Raw genomic sequence first — 17,811 nt, 5'->3', positions numbered from 1 at the left:
GAAGCCAGGGTGACCCTCGAGCCAAGCCGGGAGTTTAGCATCTCACAGTTGGGTGGCCCACTGACACCCCGGCATTTCCCTCACCCACTCTCTCCATGGGAGACCCCAAGTCTGAGTCCTCCAGGGTCAGAGGGCGCTGTACCCTCACCGCCGCCCGCCTTCCGCCCCCCTCCCACCCACCGAGACCCTTAGCTGTGCCCCAAGTTCTCAGGGTGCTGAGTCTGCCCTTGGGAACAGGGGTGGGGGCGCTCGGGCCCACTGCCGGGCGCTGCGGATGGTGCCAAGGGCGGAGGGAGGTGGGGGGTGGGGAGGGATGAGGTCTGAGAGAATTCCGGGACGGGAAGGTGGAGGGGGACATGGCTCGAACATCTGGCGGAGGTGGGACCCGCGCTGGGGCCCCAAGGCTGGCCCTGCCTGATTGGCCAGCTACACGGGGGCGTGGCCCTGGGGCGGGGCCGGGACTGTTAGAAAAAGCCCGGGCTAGGGCTGGGAGAGCAGGGTGCGGGTGGGGGGTGGTGGGTGGGATGGGTGAGGGTGGCAGGGTTGGCGGGGGAAACTTGGGGAAGCGGGGGAGCCGTGGGGTAACCAGGGAAGCGTGGGGTGCTGGGGGTAACCAGGGAAGCGTTGGGCAGGAGGTCAAGGCAGCATGTGGGCCAAGGAGCACCTTGGAATCCTGGAGTCTGGCAGGAGCGAGGCAGGTGGGGGCGCAGGGGCGCCCAAGGGGGCTGAGGCAGGAGAAGGGGGAGCCAGGCATTCACCCCGGTCATTTTTGGTTCAAGACGTGGCAGCTGGTTGGACTTAGAGGAGCTGAGTGAGGGTCCAGCCCGGACCCGGGCCAGGGGTGGGAAGCAGGGTCGGCTGGCCATTTCTCTCCAGCCCTCGGTCCAGTAGTCTCTTGATGACGGGGACTCAGAGGCCGAGGGCTGGGGCGGAGGCGGCCAGCCTCTCTGCAGAGCAGCGTGGAAGGTCGAGACAGCAGCACAGGTGACATCTACTCGGGGGGAGCCGAGGGAGGCAGGCTGGGGGGCTGAGGCCGCCCCAGGTAGAAAGGGCACTAGAAAGGACAAGATAGACCGCTGCAGCTGCCAGGGACGTGATGAGTGGCCCTGGAGGGCAGCGGGCAAGAAGCAGGGACCCAGCGTGTGCGGGAGCAGGATGGACCGGGCTGGAGAGGGCAGAGGGCACGGAGGGGGCCAGCTAGTTGTCGCAGCATCTCACCCACCGTCTTCATCTTAAGCAGCAGGACAGGGAGGGCTCCTGAGGGAGCTTCGAGGGCAGAAGAAAGGGAACAGAGGGCGCAGTGCCAGGGAGAATACTAGGAGTGGAACGTGGCCGGGTCCCTAGGGATCCTCCTGTCTCATGGCTGCGGGGGGGACCCGGCCCCGTTCTGCGGGTGCCACTGCGACCCAGGGGCTGGTGGGGGGACTCTCGGTGTCCTCTCTTGACACTGGGGTCTTCCCCGCTCAGCTCGTGGGGTTGAAAGTTAGGACAGGGCAGATTCAGGGGAGTCAAGGGCATCAGCGAGACCAGGCGAGGTCAGGTAGGCAGGGCAGTGTGAGTGGAGCTCAAGGGAGGGGTTTTGGACACGGCAGGGGGCAGGCCATGGGGACCTTCTGTGGGCCTGGGGCCAAGGCGGGCCTCGGCGGGGACAGAGCAGAAGGGGCAGACGCTGGTGGAACGTGCACAGAACCTGGAGACGAGGGTGAGGATGAAGACAACCCCCCGCCCTTTCAGCTCCCGCCCACCTCTGGCACCCACCCAACACCCCTACCCCACTCTGCCCACAGTCCGGTCTCCAGGCAAGTGGAGGAGAGGGCCAGTGACCACGAAGGCTGGGCCCCAGGTCGGGCAGACAGGCTGAGAAAGCTATCACATGGTCCGGAGTGATGAGAGATGGACAGGCGAGGATGTCCGGCCTTCCTGGCAGGTAAGCTCCCCACCTGGGCCAGCAGGCGTGGGGGAGTAGGGAGGTGGGGGAGGGGGAGTAGGGGATTCACCCCTCCACCACCCTCTTCTCTCTTTCAGCTGGCTGCGGGACATGCTGCCACACCCCCAGGGTTCCAGAACTTTTCCTATGGAGTCCACACCTTCCGCTCTCTTTGACAAGGTGGGGCGGGGCTCCCCTAGGTCTGGGCTCTGGCAAAAGTGGGGAGCCAGAGCGGGAGGAGCCTCATCCCCCCACCCTACTGTTCGCAGAAATGGTGCTACCCAGCTCAAGTCTGGGCCTGGAACTCAACTCACACACTTCCATTCCGAACCGCGACTCCACCCCAACCTCCGCAGGCTCTATAGGTGAGGCCACCAGCCTGGGGGTGGGGGGCGCCCTCGCCTACCCCCACCCCCGCCCCTGGCCCCCTGCCAACTCTCCACTCTGATCTGCAGTTGAAGAGAAGGAATCCTGGGAGCCACCTGCAGCAATACCGCCCACCAGCGCCTCCGACCCCGGGGCCACCACTCTGCCCTGGACAAGCGGTGTCTGTAGTCCGGCATGACACCACCCCTTTCCCTCTCTTCTGTCTTTCTCACTCTTTCTCTCTCCACCCCCCCAACCCCTCTCCAGTGCCTCACTTTTCTTCCTTCCTCTCTTTGCGCAGGAGACCCCCCCCTCCGGACTCCGTCTCCCCCCAAAATTATTTGCACTAAGTCGTTTGCACTGGTCCGGAGTCCTGGAGAACAGTCTTCTGCGCGTGTGCCTGTCACCCCAAAACCCCCCCGGCAGCTTCCCCCATCTCGGGGAGCCGGGGGGCCGTGTGTTTGGGCCCTGCCTGCCCTCCTCGCCTGGAAAGCTCCACATGACCGGAGCAAAGCCACACATTCCATTGTTCTCGCTCGTGCCCCTCCCCCGCCGGCTTCACCAGAAGTCGGCCATCAATAAACACTGTTACAGCAGCTCAGGGACTCTGGCGTCCGGCTCTTTACCTGGCGTGTGCCTGCCGAGGGGCGGGGTTGAGGTCATGAGGACCTGGGCGGGAAAGGGAGACTTAAGGGCTGGGGATGAGGGTGGGGGACATACACAATGAACCTGCACAAGGTGGGCATGAGGGCTGGGGGTGGGAAGGGGGGCATACATAAGGGTGGCCATGAGGGCTGGGGGTGGGAAGGGAGACATACATAAGGGTGGCCATGAGGGCTGGGGGTGGGAAGGGAGACATACATAAGGGTGGCCATGAGGGTTGGGGGTGGGAAGGGGGGCATACATAAGGGGGGCCATGAGGGCTGGGGGTGGGAAGGGGGGCATACATAAGGGGGGCCATGAGGGCTGGGGGTGGGAAGGGAGACATACATAAGGGTGGCCATGAGGGCTGGGGGTGGGAAGGGAGACATACATAAGGGTGGGCATGAGGGCTGGGGGTGGGAAGGGGGACATACATAAGGGGGGCCATGAGGGTTGGGGGTGGGAAGGGGGCATACATAAGGGGGGCCATGAGGGTTGGGGGTGGGAAGGGGGCATACATAAGGGTGGGCATGAGGGCTGGGGGTGGGAAGGGGGGCATACATAAGGGTGGCCATGAGGGTTGGGGGACATATAAAAGGGGGGCCATGAGGGTTGGGGTAAAGGAGACAGGGTGGGGGTGTACACAAGGGTGGGCATGAGGGTTGGGGGTGGGAAGGGGGCATATATAAGGGGGCATGAGGGTTGGGGGACATATAAGAGGGGGGCCATGAGGATTGGGGGTGGGGAAAGGAGGCAGGGGAGAGGATATGCGTAGGGGAGGGGTGAGACCCTGGGCTCCATGGAAGGGGGCGGTGGGGTTGGGGAGGGCCTGTGGGAGGGGTCACAGGGGCTGGGCCGTGGGGGCCCTGCACTGAGAGGGTAGTGGGCAAGCTGAGACCTGTGAAGGACAGTCACAGGGGTGCTCCAGATCTGGGGAGGAGGGACAGGCCTGGACAGCAGGAACCTGTGCTGCCCAAGGGGCTGGGGGCTGGGCCTGTCTGGTGCTGCCCCACGTGACCATCACAGGACCCCCTGGGCCTCCCTGCCCCTCACAGGGGCCCAGATTCCAAGGCCCAGGAAGGTGTGGGGGAGCTGTGAACTCAAACTCAAGCTTGGGGTGGAAGTGGTGACCCTCAAATGGAAGTCCAGGCCTGAGATGAAAGCTGGGACCCCAAATCTAAGCCCCGACCTCGGCAGCTGGGATCCCTAAAATCAAGTTTGGGTTCGAAGCTGGGATCCCAAAGCCTTGGCCTGAGTGGAGGCTGGGACCCCAGTCTCGGTGGCAGCTTGGACCTGTCTTCAGAGCTGGCTCTCAGAGCTGGGCTTGAAGAGGGAAACCAGCCCCCCACGGTTTGATTGAGGGGCTGGTTGGGGGGGGGGAGTAGCTGTCCTCTCCATCCAGGAGACACAGCCCTCCACCACCACCCACCCTGGGACCCAGTGGAGGACTAGGAGACAAAGCCCTGTGGCCGGTGTCCCCAGAAGCATGGGGAATGGGTGGGCGCTGGCTGAGGCTGGCTGGGAAGGTGATGGGCATGGAGATCTAAGAGGGGGCTGAGATGGGGAGAGAGGTGCGTCTTATGCTCAAGCCCCCACTTTGGGGCGAGGGGCTGCCCGTGGGTTGTCAGCTGCATCTCAGTGAGGCCTGGCCTGGGTTAGGGGCAGGAGACATCAGCCCAGGCAGGCAGTGCCCTTTTGCCCAGGGACCTTAATCCAGGCTCTGCAGCCCCTGAGTGCCCCACGTGCCCCCAAGGGACCAGGGAGGGCCGATCGCAAACAGCCCAGCGTTCCTGGGCCCCCAGTCTCCCTTTCCCGCCCATTCCTCACTCCAAGCCCTCCAGGTCACCTGACAAAAACCAGCTAGGTACCCGTGGTCAGGGACAGCAGGCTGGGGGTCCCGATGCCTCCCTTACCCCCTGTTCCTGCCCCTGGGTCTGGGGTCCAGGGTCCCTGGCCTGCCTCCTGGCCTACAACATGAGGGACTCCCACCCGCCTGCCAAGTCCTGGGCACCTAGACTGCCGCCTCTGCAGGGCCTGGGGCAGGCTGGACAAATGGGCTGGGCCCACACTGAGGTGAGGCTTTGCTGGGAGCCCCCCTCCCCCTTGTCGGGCCTCTCCTGCCACCTCTCGGTGCATTTCAAAGGCTAGGCGGGTACCCTGCAGGAGCTGGGCGGCATCTGTCCCTGACCCAGTATGGCCACCCACCCCAGAGGTTTGTTGAGCAAGGCCGGGCCATCCATTACCATGGGGAGCAGGGTCCATAAATGGCCCTTTATTGTCAACATCCGCTCAGCGGGAGGCTTGCCAAGATAAAAGGCCCAGTTCCCAGGGTGAGGGTGGGTATGGGGGCCTGGGCACGAAGGCTGGTGGGAACATGGGTGGGGGAGGGGTGCTGCTCTGGGATGCTCTTTGCATGAGATTCCACTTCAAACAAAGGGCCGCAGTGCCCCCACCCGCCCCGCCCTGCGGAATCCCTGGAACTGGAAGGGGGCTTAGGGTCAGGCCAGAGAACATGGGCCCTCAGCCTGCCTGTCACCACCTGTCAGGAGACAAAGCAGGTTCCGTCTGTCCAGGAGCCCTGAAACAGGCCAGGGAACGTGGGGCGGCCGGTCTGACCAGGCCTATGATGGCTGGAACCCTTCCCTGCAGTTGTGGCACCCCCCCCCACGCACATGTGCACAGCCCCCAGGTGTGAGCAGGGGCTGCGAGTGACCAGAGGGTCTCCACACGTGGGGACACACACACACACACACACACACAATCCAGGTCAGGGCCCTACAGGACCCCCCCCCTCCCCGTCTCAGTGTCACAGACGCCCTACAAACAGGTGTTGCTGAGCAGTCAGCACCCCAGTCACTCCCTGAGCAGGCGCCAGAGCTCTGGGAGCAGGAGCCCCCCCTCCCCCTGCAGATTGGCCAGCGAGTCAGGGTCTGAGCTGGGAGTCACCGGCTGGCATGTGTTTACTTTAGGGCTCACCTGGGTCTCTGCTTTTGAGGCTCTGGCTTACAGAGAGGCCTTCACCATAGGCTTGGCGCCACCCGCAGTGGTGGCCAGAGCACTAGCTTTCTAAATCCTCTGCCCCTGGGGTGTTGGGAGGGGCAAGGCCTAGATGGCACTCCCAAAGCCCGCCCGGTGGGTAGGGGCGTGGGCAGGCGCTGTTCAAACATGAATGGGAGACCCCCTCTCGCACATGTCCAGTTTTCTGTGGGTGTGAGTGTACACATCTATGTGTGTGGGTGTTGGTAGGTGTGAGTGTGTATATACAAGTGTGAGTGTATGTACACATAATTTGTATGTGTGTGAGTGGGTTTACGAGTGAGTGTATGTATTTATAAGTGGGTGAGCATGCATGGATGTGGGATGTGTATTTGTATATGTGCTAACATGTGTGTGAATGCAGGCATGTGTGGGTCTGGATGTGTATGAGTGTATCTATTTGTGAGTGGGTTCCTTTGTGTCTGTGTATATGTGTGTGTATACACGTGTGTGTATGAGTATATGAGAGAATGTGTATGTGTGTGTCAATGGATGTGTGTGCACGTGCATGTTTGCATGTATGGGTGAATTTGTGCATGTGTCTATGTGAGTACATGTATATATGTGGCTATTTTATGAGTATGTCAGAGTGTACATGTGTGCGCACATGTATCCATGTGTATGGGTGTGATGGGGTTCATTTGTGCACGTGTACATGTGAGTGTGTGTCTATGCATGGCTGTGGCTGAGTGTTCCTGTGTGCATGCCCATGGGAGTGTGTATGGCTGGGCACGCATGTTTACGTGGACGTGGGACTCCTATGACTGTCCATGGGTCCCTCAGTGTGTCTATACCCTGATACCAGCTACGGCCCTGTCACCACTGTGCATGGGGACTGGTTCTCCGGTGGGCCTCATGGGGCCGAGTGTTCCCAGGGGCACCTCAAGGGCACCTTGTGTGCCCCCCCCCACAGAGACTTAGTGACCCCAGAGGGTGAGGACATGGGTCTGGACCATACCATACCGAGGGGAACACCCTGCCAGGCCCGGGGCCCCTTCTCTGTGGACATGGAGTGCCAGGAGAGCTTAGGGGACCTGAACTGGCTCCCCACATCTTCTCAAGCCCCTCTTGTGTCTGGGTCTCCATCTGGGGATGCTGGCTGAGATGGGGGTTTTCATGGGGGGGGGCAGGAGGATCTGGAGGGGGCTGTGGTCTGCTCTGCTGGTTCATCACAGGGCAGCAGGACACAGGGAGGCCCTCTTGTTGCTGCTCCTCCTCCCTCTCCCTGCCCACCCCCCCACCATCCTCACACCTCTTCCCGCGCTCCCCTGGACCCCACTGGCCCTCCTCCAAGCGGCCAGGAGCCAAAGGGGGCTTCCTGGAAGGCCGGCCACCTGCAGGCAGTTTGCTGGAAGGGGCCTAACTCTCCGGGGCTCACCCCCGCCCCCACCCCCCCATTTCCTAGAAGCGTGGACACTGGTGCTGTCAGCACGGCCAGGCACACAGAGTGTGCCCTGTGCTCTGGGGCCCCTCTGGGCCGGTGCTGCATCACCCGACACCTGGCCGGATCACTGGGGCGGTGTGTGCGTGGGAGCCTTGCAGGGCGGGCCACAAACAGCACTCCCCCCCCCCCCACTCCGGCGCCTGCAGGCCTGCACGGAGAGCCAGCACTGGGGGCCCTGGCGCCGCAGGCCCGAGGGCTGGGCCCGGAGAACAGGCCTGGTGTTGCGACACTTAGCAGAAACCAGCGCTGCAGGGGCAGGGGGCAGAGGGCAAGCAGATAAGGGAGATTAGGGGCTTGAGAACTTGAGCAAGGAATCCACCCCACCGGGGGTGGGGAGACCACCGAGGGACTTGCCTTTGTTTTTTATCAGGGTCTGGGGGCTGTGCTTTCCATTTTAACATCCCCCACTGGCAGGGACCTCAGGCCAGCCCCGCCCTGCCCTGCGCCAGGCAGCCCCCTCCCGCCGTGCCAGAGTCCAAGTGGTGTGAGGGGCCCAGGTGGGGAGTGGGGGTCGGGGGGCCATTCCCACCCAACCCCCACCCCCCCTCCTGTACAACACACCCGACCACTGCCCAGTCCTGTCCCATTCCCACAACTAATTGTTCCTTTGGGCTTTCAGACACCAGAGACCTCTCTGTTGTCGCCGCCGCCGTGTGACCAGACCTTTCTTCCCCACGGGTGACCCAGGCCTTGAGTCACCATAGGCCCCCAGTTCAGGGCCAGACCGTGCAGGCATGACCATGTCCCCTGTGTAGCCTAAGCATCACCTGCGGCCATGCCCAGTTGCTCCCATCACTCTTCATAGACACTGCGTGTCCGCAGGGGCCCATTCTCCGCCCCGTCCTGGTGGCCACTCAGAAACCAAGTCTCATGGTGGTGACCCTGGTGGGCCCCTTGGTTTCCTTGCGTTCATCTTCCCCCGGCCGCCAGACAGGCCTCTGGTCTGCAGTACTTTCAGGGCCTTTAGAACTGCCAGGCTTTAGGCGCGGAAGCCGGCAGCCTTCTGCATTGGTCACTATCGCAGAGGACGGTATAGAACCAGCCCGGAGCAGCCACGGAGATGTCTCACTGTGCTCACAGGGCTGCAGCCAGTGGGGATGAACCCCAAGACAGTGGGTTTGGGGTGGGGGGCAGGAGGACAAGAAGCTGGTTCTGATGTCGGGTGCTTGTAGGGACCTTTGAGGGGCACCAAACTATCTATCTCAGAGGGCTGGGGCTGGGCCTGGGAGAGCCCTGGGGTATGAGGCCAGGTCAGGGCTAAGGGGATAGCTGCAGGGACCAGAGGTCCCCGGAGGGGCAGGGAGAAAGAAGATGGGGCCCTGGAACGGCCGGTGGGGAGACTGGACGGGCGGGGGCCCACACCTCGCCTGGATAGAAAGTCATCACTCCGACGCTGAGAAGAGCCAGTTTATTCAGGTGGTGCTGGGCGTTGGGGGCCTAGGTCTGGGGCACACCCAGGCCCCCTCCTCCTACAGGCCGGTGGTGACATCACCAGTGTTAACTGGCCAGGATGGCAGTTAATGGAGCCAGGCCACAGGCAGGACGGCCTCTGGCCCACCGCCTTCCGGTGCCTCTGGGCGCACACTGCCCCTCTGTCTGGGGTCTGGGTGTGGGGGCCGCCTGCGTTCCGGGTGCTGCTGTACTCCTCCTGCGCTGCCCGCTGGCCCCCGCCCACAGCTGCCTCCTAGCCTCTTGGGGGGCGCAGGATTCACTGTCTGTGGGTCCCTGAATACAACCCCTCCATGCAGCTCTGTGTGCCCCTGCCCTTGGGGACCCTGTGCCCTCCCCGAGGGGCCCTGCACCCTTGCACAATCTCTCAGCTTGACCATGGTCACCTGGAGGTGAGGGAAGACCCACGGCATGAGACCACCCATGCCCCCATGCCACCTCGTTTGACCATCCCCTCAAGGTCTCCCGGAGGCTCCTGGGGATCCAGCCAGGCAGCATGGCCTGAGACCCTCCCTTCTCCTCAGCCCATATAGCCCAGGGTGGCTTCCAGGTGGGGCAGTGCAGGACCCCTGGGAGGAGGCCACGAGAGCCCAGCCTTGTCCCCATGCCTCCCCCCACCACTGTCACCACTGCCCCGAAGCTGCCTGCTGGGGGTGTGTTTACTGGCACCCACCCTTCCAGAGAGCATCCTGGGGCCCAAATCAGGGTCCTGGGAGGGGTAGGAAGGCCTTTGGATGGCCCAAATGGCTGCTCAGAGCCGTGGGGGGTGGGGGCCTTGCTGATGGGGGAAGGGGGCGGATGGGGGGACGGGGCTGGTTGCCCTTTGGCTTTGGCCGCCTCCATCCATACTGTCACCGTGAGCAATGTCCAGCCCTGGGAGGGTCGGGGAACAAAGAGTGGAGGGGGCAGAAACAAATGGGGCATGGGAGGTGAGGGGAGGAGGCTGGGTCCAGTGAGGAGGTCAAGGAGGGAGCAGAGGAAGGGGAAGATGACCCCCAAAGCACCTCCCCCAGGCTCTTCAGCTTCCTCCCCTGCCTGGGATCTCTGCTGTCTGTAGGGGGGTCCTCCCCAGCAGCTGCCCCAGCAAAGCCCCCCTCCCCCGCTGGCCAGAGCCCCACTTCCAGCCTCACTGTGGGACAAGGAGTCAGGGGGCATGTGTGCCCAACGCCCCCCGGGATGTTTGCTGTTCTGATGCTGGAGATCAAGGGGACAGGGGCCAACAGGGGTGTGAGGGGCAGCCCCTGAGGTCAAGGCTGCCCAGAGGCTTTGCTGCTGTCCCAAAGGCCAATGGCCTGGAGCAGGGACATTGCCCAACCAGCCCCTCCCAACACGGTGCTCCTGGACCCCATCTCCAGTGGCTCCCGAGACCCCTGTTGGGCTGGGGGATGAGGCCGGCTCCACTCTGGGGTCCTGCCAGCCAGCAGCTAACGTGACAGAATGCTCTGCCCTGGCTTTGAGGGGTGCATACACCCTCCCACAGGCTTTCACCTCCACACATGTCCTGGGAACCCCTGATGGGGGTGGGAAGTGAGGGGCCCACGCCTTTTCTCTACTCTCTCTCCCCTGCTGCCTGCTCCAGTCGGGGGCATGCCCCCCCTCTTGAGAGAGGCCTGTTTCAGGAATGTGGGTTGGGGGACAGATGCACATCCATCTTGCTGGTCCCCAGATACCTAGGGCAGCACCCTACAGCCCGAGCTTCCCCAAGCTGTACCCCAGTGACGTCCCAGCAACCAGGGGGAAGGCTGATCAGCTCTGCCACGGCGCACGACGTGCGCCCCCCCCCCCCCACACACACCTCCATGCTTCACCAAGATGGCTATGGGAGGCCCCGGAGCGTGATTCATAGTGAGAGAGGAGGCCATCTGGTCCCACCGCCTGCCTCTCTCATCTCCCAGGTGGGCAAAGACTTACCACCAGCTGCCCATGCGGGTCAGAGACCGGCATCATCCTGACCCAAACCTGCCTGTCACCTGCAGAAATGACCATTCCCAAGGACACCCAGAGAAGGACAAGTGGCCCCTGCCTACGTTAGGGCAGGCGGAAAGGGTCAGGGTCCCGTGGGGGCCTCCAGTGGACAGCGGTGTGCAATGCAGGCAGGCCTCAATGTTGGGGTTCTTTGTCCTCCACCTTGAAGGAGGGGTGCTGCTTCTTCCCCGGGGTCCTTGTGGCTGTGACCTTGGCCCATTTGGAGGACATGTTCCCCCCTCACAGGACACCTCACCTTGCATATGGGGAAACTGAGGTTCAAAGGGTCGAGGGGTGACCCTGGAGCTGTACAGCATGGAGGGGATTTGGGCCCGACTCCAGAAAGCCACATGACGCTGTGTGTGTTGCGCCTGGTGGTGGTGGGGTGTCACCAGAGACCCCCCAAAGGAGAGGAGCACAAAGAAGGTTGGAAGGACGGCCTACAGGGCAGAACTTTCTGGTAGGAAAAAGGGGGAAAGGTGGATGCTGGCTCTGCGGAGGCGGAATGGACAGGATGGACTAGCAGCTCCCCGCCCTCCGGGGTAGAGTCGCAGGTCACTGATCGCAGACCCAGGCCTGTGCAGGGTGCGTGGCAGGCCCACCAGGGGCAGGGGGGAGGCACATGTGCTAAGTGGCAGAAAGGGCGCTGAGCTGAGGAAAGGGGAGCTGTGAGCCCTGGGCGCTGCAGCAGCACTCAGTCACAGGGAGTGGGCTCAGGGTCAGCACGTGAAGCACCTGTGACCCCCCCCCCCGTCCCCCGGGGTGGGGGGAGGCTGGGAAACAGGGCAGTGCTGTCGTCCCACGAGAAGGTGCGTGCTGCCCTTCACAGCCTGCGAGTTCCGGATGCCTGAGCCCCCCGCTCCCCCCGGGAGAGGCCTTGCAAAATGTCCTTCACACGCCTGCCTAGGGAGGGTCCCTGCAGGGCTGAGGGGCCCCTGCTGGGGGCCGGGGAGACCTTGGACAGTGTCCTTCACATGCCTGGCCGTGAAGACTTCTGGCAGGGCTGGGGGGCAGGGGAGCAGGGAGACCTTGGGCTGCCTATCAGCCCAAGGTTGGAGGGAGGGAGGAAGGTTGGGACCCCCACCCCGTCCCCAGGCAGCCCCTGACATCTGGATGGAGTGGGCAACAGATTACAGCCAGGTTGGTAGGACTGGTGGCAGGTTACCACCCCCCCGTGGGGGCCATAGGGGTGCCTGAATCCATTGAAATAGGGAGGTCCTCAGAACCCACAACAGTGCTTGTCAAAGCAACATCTCCCCCCAGCTCCCACAAAGTGTTGGAACCCAACAAACAAGCAGGTGACCCCGTACCCACTCCAGATCCGGCACGACCCCAGTGGGTGGAGGTGTCCTGGGGTGGAGGGCAGTAATCTGGGCTCTGCTTCGACTGTCTGTGGCCCAGAGGGGTTACTGAGCCTGCCTGTGTACACAGGAGAGATGAAGTGCTCCTGGCCAGCGGGCCCACAAGGCCCCCTGGCAGCCCCCTGTCCCCGAGGGGCCCAGGCTGTCTCTGCACCCCACCTACAGGGTAGAGCTTTGAGGTGCCTGGAGCAGGTTGGGGGACCCTCCCCTCCCTTTCTATCCAATGTGAGGGTTCCTTTCCTTCCCTGCCTGCCTGTGGTGGGGGCCTCCAGTTCCCAAGCCTCATGGTGGGACACCCCCATCCCCAGGCCTTGCCAACAGAAGCCAGAAGCTTGAATCCCATGGAGAGTTATGGCTGGGAGTGCTGACCCCATGGCTCCTGCCCCAGGAGGCCCCAGGGTGGGGGACCTCCCCCTGCCATGGGGCTTTGCAACCTTCCTGCAGCAGGAGGTGCTCTTCCTGCCCGCACCCCACTTCCAGGGCTGGTCCGGAGTTGGTGGAATGGAATCCTGGGCCTGAGCTCTCGGACCCTCTCCCCCATCTCACCCCTTTGATGTTTCAGTACCTGTTTGCTCAAAGTCAGTCACCTCTGATAGGGGGTGTGTGTTCTGGGGGGCCTTGGGAGGGAGGGGGTTGGGGTGCAGTAAGCCAGACCCACCCACCCCACAACCCCCAAGACCCTGCCTAGATCCCTCTGTCTTTCCCCGCTTGGGACCCCTCCTAGTGATCGGCCTGCCTCAGTCTCCATCCCTATCAGCCCCTCTTCCTCCAGTTTGCAGCCAACAAACAGCCAGGGCTGAGGTCTGACTTCAGCAGGGAGGTGCTTTGTGTTACATTAAGTGTCAATGAATCCGCTTACATTTCCCCAAATTACCCTGGGTTGGGGGCAGATCTGGGGTCTTGGGAACTGGGGAGCCCCGGCTGGGGCAGGAAGGAGCCCCTGGGAAGCTCACGCCCCTAAGAAAGTGGATCTGTGATCAGGCCTCATCCCCTGCCCTGGGAGCCCGTGTGGCTGTGTACCTGATGGGGACACACCCCCAGTCCTTCCCTGCACCCCCCCTGGGGGGGGCACAAACCCCGGGGCCTGTCCCTCTCCTCTGCCCCCAGGCCCTGAGAGCTGTAACCTGTGGCAAGGCCTTGTTTCCTGGGGAACCTGAACGGTTCCAGAACTGAGTGAGACCATTGGACAGAGGGTGGGGAGTGAGCTGGGGGCCTGGGATGGGGGGCGCAGAAGCCAATGACCCCGGGGCTGAGGGCCTGCTGCTCAGTTACTTTAGCTCAGCAAATACCGGGAGGCAAGGGTCGGGGACCTGCAGCTAGGCAGGACGGCCACTCTCCCCTCCCAGGGCGCCCCTGGGGGAGGGAGGCAACCCACCTTGGCCCCTGCCCCACCAGGACAGCTAGTCATGGCCTGATTCTACGTGGCAGGGAGTGGGGGCTGTGTATGCCCTCCTCCCTGCTGCTGGCCTGTGATCCTGGGAATGGACTTGGGCCTGGGGGTGGGGGCAGGCGGGGCGGGGGTGGGAGACAGCTGTAATCCCCTTATCCCAGAGGCCCTTGGTTCCAGTAGCTTTGGGTAGTGGAGGAGGGGTGACTTCATCTACCTAAAGCCTGCTGGGAGACAGGGAGGGGGGCAGAGACCCCAGGAGAGAGCAGATAGGAAATTTCAAGGACAGAAGCCCCCCTGCCCCCACCTCAAAGCCAGGCAGCGTGGGAGGAAGGCCACCCCTTCCGCCCCCCCAGCAGCTGTTCCTGGCCTATGGGGTCGGGGGTGGGGGCTCTCTTTGGTAGGAATGCCCACTATGACAAATCTAGGGAGCTTTGTGATGGGGGGTGTGTTGGGGGGGCCCTGCAGATCTGTCAGCTCCAAGCTGAGGGGACAGCTGCTATCCAGTGGGGTTCAGTAGCTGCCCTCTTGGACCCTTGGCCTGGGCCCCCACCCTGTGCTCCCCATTTGCTAGCCCCCCCACCCCCCCACACTGCCTGTTGTATCCTCTGGGCCCTGCATTGAGCCGGGCAGGAGGCACAGAGGGGCAGGGGTCTTCAGTTACTGTGTAAGCCTCCAGGGCTGCAGGTCCAAGGCTTGCCCCCTTCACTCAGCATGGGGGTCTGAGGCTGGGAGGAGGGGTGGGGGGCAGGCTGACAGATGGGGACAGCTGCCCGCAGGGCATGGGGGGGGGCCTCCAGGACAAGCTGGGAGAGGTCCTCAGTCACATGGCCCTGCTCCCACCCCCAACCCCCAGATCCTAATCCCCTGTCATCCTCTCCCATAGAGTATTTCCCACATTCCCGTGCCTGGGAAAGCTGTCCCCACATGTGTCGGCCTGAGGGGACCAGCTGTGGGGCAAGGGTGCCAGTGCAGAGAGCTGCGATTACCGGCGGTCATGGGAATACGTGCTAGGCCTTGTGGACGAGGCTCTGGGCGGGCAGATGGGAGTGGGAACTGCCAGCGCCTGCAGGCCAGCTGGCACCTGGCTGCCCCCAAGATGTCCACACATCTGGGACAGGACAGTCTACCAATCCACCGAGTGAGGGAGCTTCTACGACTTGCCTCCCCATCCCCGGGAGCACCCAGGGGCGGCTAGTGGTACGTTGCCCAGGAGGTCTGGAGGAGAGACCAGACTGGACTCCCTTGTCCAGCAGTTAAGGGCACTCTGCTCCCAGACTGGCCCAAGGGCCCCTTCTCTCGGGCACTCCCAGATGGCCTGGGTCTCAGTCCTCAGGGGAGCTGTCCACATCATACATGAGGACAGCCTGCAGGCCCAGGGGGCTGTGAGGGGACTGTCACTTACTGAGGAGTTTTTTCAGAGGGTGGCCAGCAGGCCCTTTCCTGTTTCCCAGGGCCAAGCCTAGTCTCCCACCACAGTCCAGAGCCCCAGCCCTGGAGGGCCGCACCAGCCCATCGTGCCCTCCTGCGTCTCATTGAGACCCAGGCTCTAGACAAACATCAGCACCCTCTTCCCCTGCTCACTGGTGTGGACGCCACAGCTATGAGCCAAAAGGGTCCCCGAGTGGCAGCATCCTCTCCCGGCCTGGCACCTCTGGCTACCAGAGCAACCCCATTGTCTCCCAGGCCCTGGAGCCTTTGGACTTGCCCACTCGGAGTGCACTGACCCCCATTCCCCAGACCTTATGTGCTCCAGGGGGGATGCATATCACAAGGGCCAGGTCCCTGGAAAAGGACATCAGCTGGGTCAAGTGGAGGGAAGAAAAGGGGAAGCCCTCCATGAGATGGAAGGACATGGGGGCAGCAGGGATGGGCTCAGGCATCACAACATTGTGAGCGTGACCCTTCTGTTGCACATCCAGTCGCTGTGGGTCCGAACTGACGCGAGGGGTCAGAAGCAGCTGCATCTCCACCTCCACCTCCACCACCACCTCCACCTCCACCTCCACCTCCACCTCCACCTCCACCTCCACCTCCACCTCCACCTCCACCTCCACCTCCACCTCCACCTCCACCTCCACCTCCACCTCCACCTCCACCTCCACCTCCACCTCCACCTCCACCTCCACCTCCACCACCACCACCTCCACCTCCACCTCCACCTCCACCTCCACCTCCACCTCCACCTCCACCACCTCCACCTCCACCTCCACCTCCACCACCTCCACCTCCACCTCCACCTCCACCTCTACCTCCACTACCTCCACCTCCACCACCACCTCCACCTCTACCTCCACCTCCACCTCCACCTCCACCTCCACCACCTCCACCTCCACCTCCACCACGTCCACCTCCAAATTCACCTCCACCTCCACCTCTACCTCTACCTCCACTACCTCCACCTCCACCACCACCTCCACCTCCACCTCCACCTCCACCTCCACCTCCACCTCCACCTCCACCACCTCCACCTCCACCTCCACCTCCACCTCCACCTCCACCTCCACCTCCACCTCCACCTCCACCTCCACCTCCACCACCACCTCCACCACCTCCACCTCCACCTCCACCTCCACCTCCACCTCTACCTCCACTACCTCCACCTCCACCACCACCTCCACCTCCACCTCCACCTCCACCTCCACCTCCACCTCCACCTCCACCTCCATCTCCACCTCCACCTCCACCACCTCCACCTCCACCTCCACCACGTCCACCTCCAACTCCACCTCCACCTCCACCTCTACCTCTACCTCCACTACCTCCACCACCACCTCCACCTCCACCTCCACCTCTACCACCACCTCCACCTTCACCACCTCCACCTCCACCACCACCTGGGCCCTGTCTCTCAGAAGCCTCCTGAGTAGGTGTGCTCAGGACTGGGAGGCGGGGGGGGGTGGGGTGGTGGTGGTGTCTCAAGCCTCAATGGCCCCATGGGACAGGGAAGCCAAGAAGTGAACAGGAGCCAAGGAGTGAGGGGTGTGGAGCAGGCAGGTAATGGGACCCCAGGAGCCCCACTAGGCAGAAACCAGGCTCAGATGTGTGCTGGGCGGTGGACCTGTTCTTGGAGAGTTCATAGCTAGGGCCCCCTAGCCTGCTTCTCTGGTTCTCTGAGGGTCATGTCACCTCACAGACTGGGCAGATGGGGCTGGGCAGCATTAGGGCATGCATGGGCAGCCGGCCACTAAGATCTAGGGGCCCTGTCAGCCCCTCCACCTCTGGACCTCTGGTTGTCATCCACCATTCAGGTGAGATTCCGGACACCAGTAAGTCATTATTCTGAGTGACCCGATCTGAGCATAAGGTGGGACGTGAGAGGGCGGCCTGCTTCTGCCTTAGGCCCCTGAAGGATTTGAAGCCAGCTCTGGACCAGCAAACTGGGAAGCCCTGGGGGACTCCGATCTCCCCTGGAGGCTTATCCACCAAGCCCAGGCATCATCCTCAACTTGAGGATGACATAGGCCGGGTCCCCCGGGCCTGGAGGGGAGGTTCAGCTCAGAAGCTCCAGGATGGGGCTGAGGGTGAGGCTGTAAGTGGCAGCAGCATCCCTGGGCTGCTCAACGCAGACGGGCACCCATCTGAGTCAGCAACACTGGATTCAGTCTGTGGAGCAAATCCACGCTAAACGGGACACAAATTAGCACGGCCAGGGGACATGCAATTCTGTCCTTTATTCTTAATCCCTTTGGCTTAGGGTGTTCAGGCCTGGACAGCCCGTTCTCCGAGGGGAGGGCCGCCCAAGGGCACATGGGCACCCGTCCGGCACACTCCGTGCATGGCCAACCCACGGCGTCCTGATGTGCCCTGCACCCACGGCCTTTTCCCAGCGTGAGGGTGCAGGGCCATCACTCGGGCCCCGGACTGGTTGAGAGGGTCCGGCAGGAGGTACGAAGGGGCAGAGTGGCCGTGGCACCCTGAGAAGCAAGAGATGAGGTGAGGACCCAAGAGCCCCTGCCATCCCCATCCCAGCACCCCAGCACCAAGCCGGGACCACCAGGCCAGGGTGCAGCACGGCCACCTCCACGCCTTGGCTGCAGGTCAGTTTCAGGATGCCCAGGCGGAGGCCCAGGGAAGAGTGAGCATCCTGGAAGAGCCTGTGGGTCCAACCTGCGGCACCGCAGGGCCAGGCAGGCCTGTAAGTGCCGGCCCCTAGACCAGTCGTCCGACCGAAGGTGACCTGCTCCTGTCACCATGAAGGAGTCCTGGCCACAGGTCCCCAAGGTGCATACTT

At 63.0% G+C, this 17,811-nt stretch overlaps 1 long non-coding RNA gene across 1 annotated transcript; it reads left to right on the top strand.

The window, feature by feature from the left end:
• Positions 1–617: 617 nt before the first annotated feature.
• LOC142446206 (uncharacterized) lies at positions 618–2,891 on the top strand. The gene is made up of 5 exons (XR_012784034.1): positions 618–1,702; positions 1,788–1,927; positions 2,026–2,107; positions 2,197–2,292; positions 2,383–2,891. It is a non-coding gene; the product is annotated as an uncharacterized LOC142446206 (long non-coding RNA).
• Positions 2,892–17,811: the final 14,920 nt, after the last annotated feature.

Source organism: Tenrec ecaudatus, chromosome 4 (assembly GCF_050624435.1).
Source record: "Tenrec ecaudatus isolate mTenEca1 chromosome 4, mTenEca1.hap1, whole genome shotgun sequence".
NCBI classification, from domain to species: Eukaryota; Metazoa; Chordata; class Mammalia; order Afrosoricida; family Tenrecidae; genus Tenrec; species Tenrec ecaudatus.
This window is presented reverse-complemented; position numbering and strand designations above follow the sequence as displayed.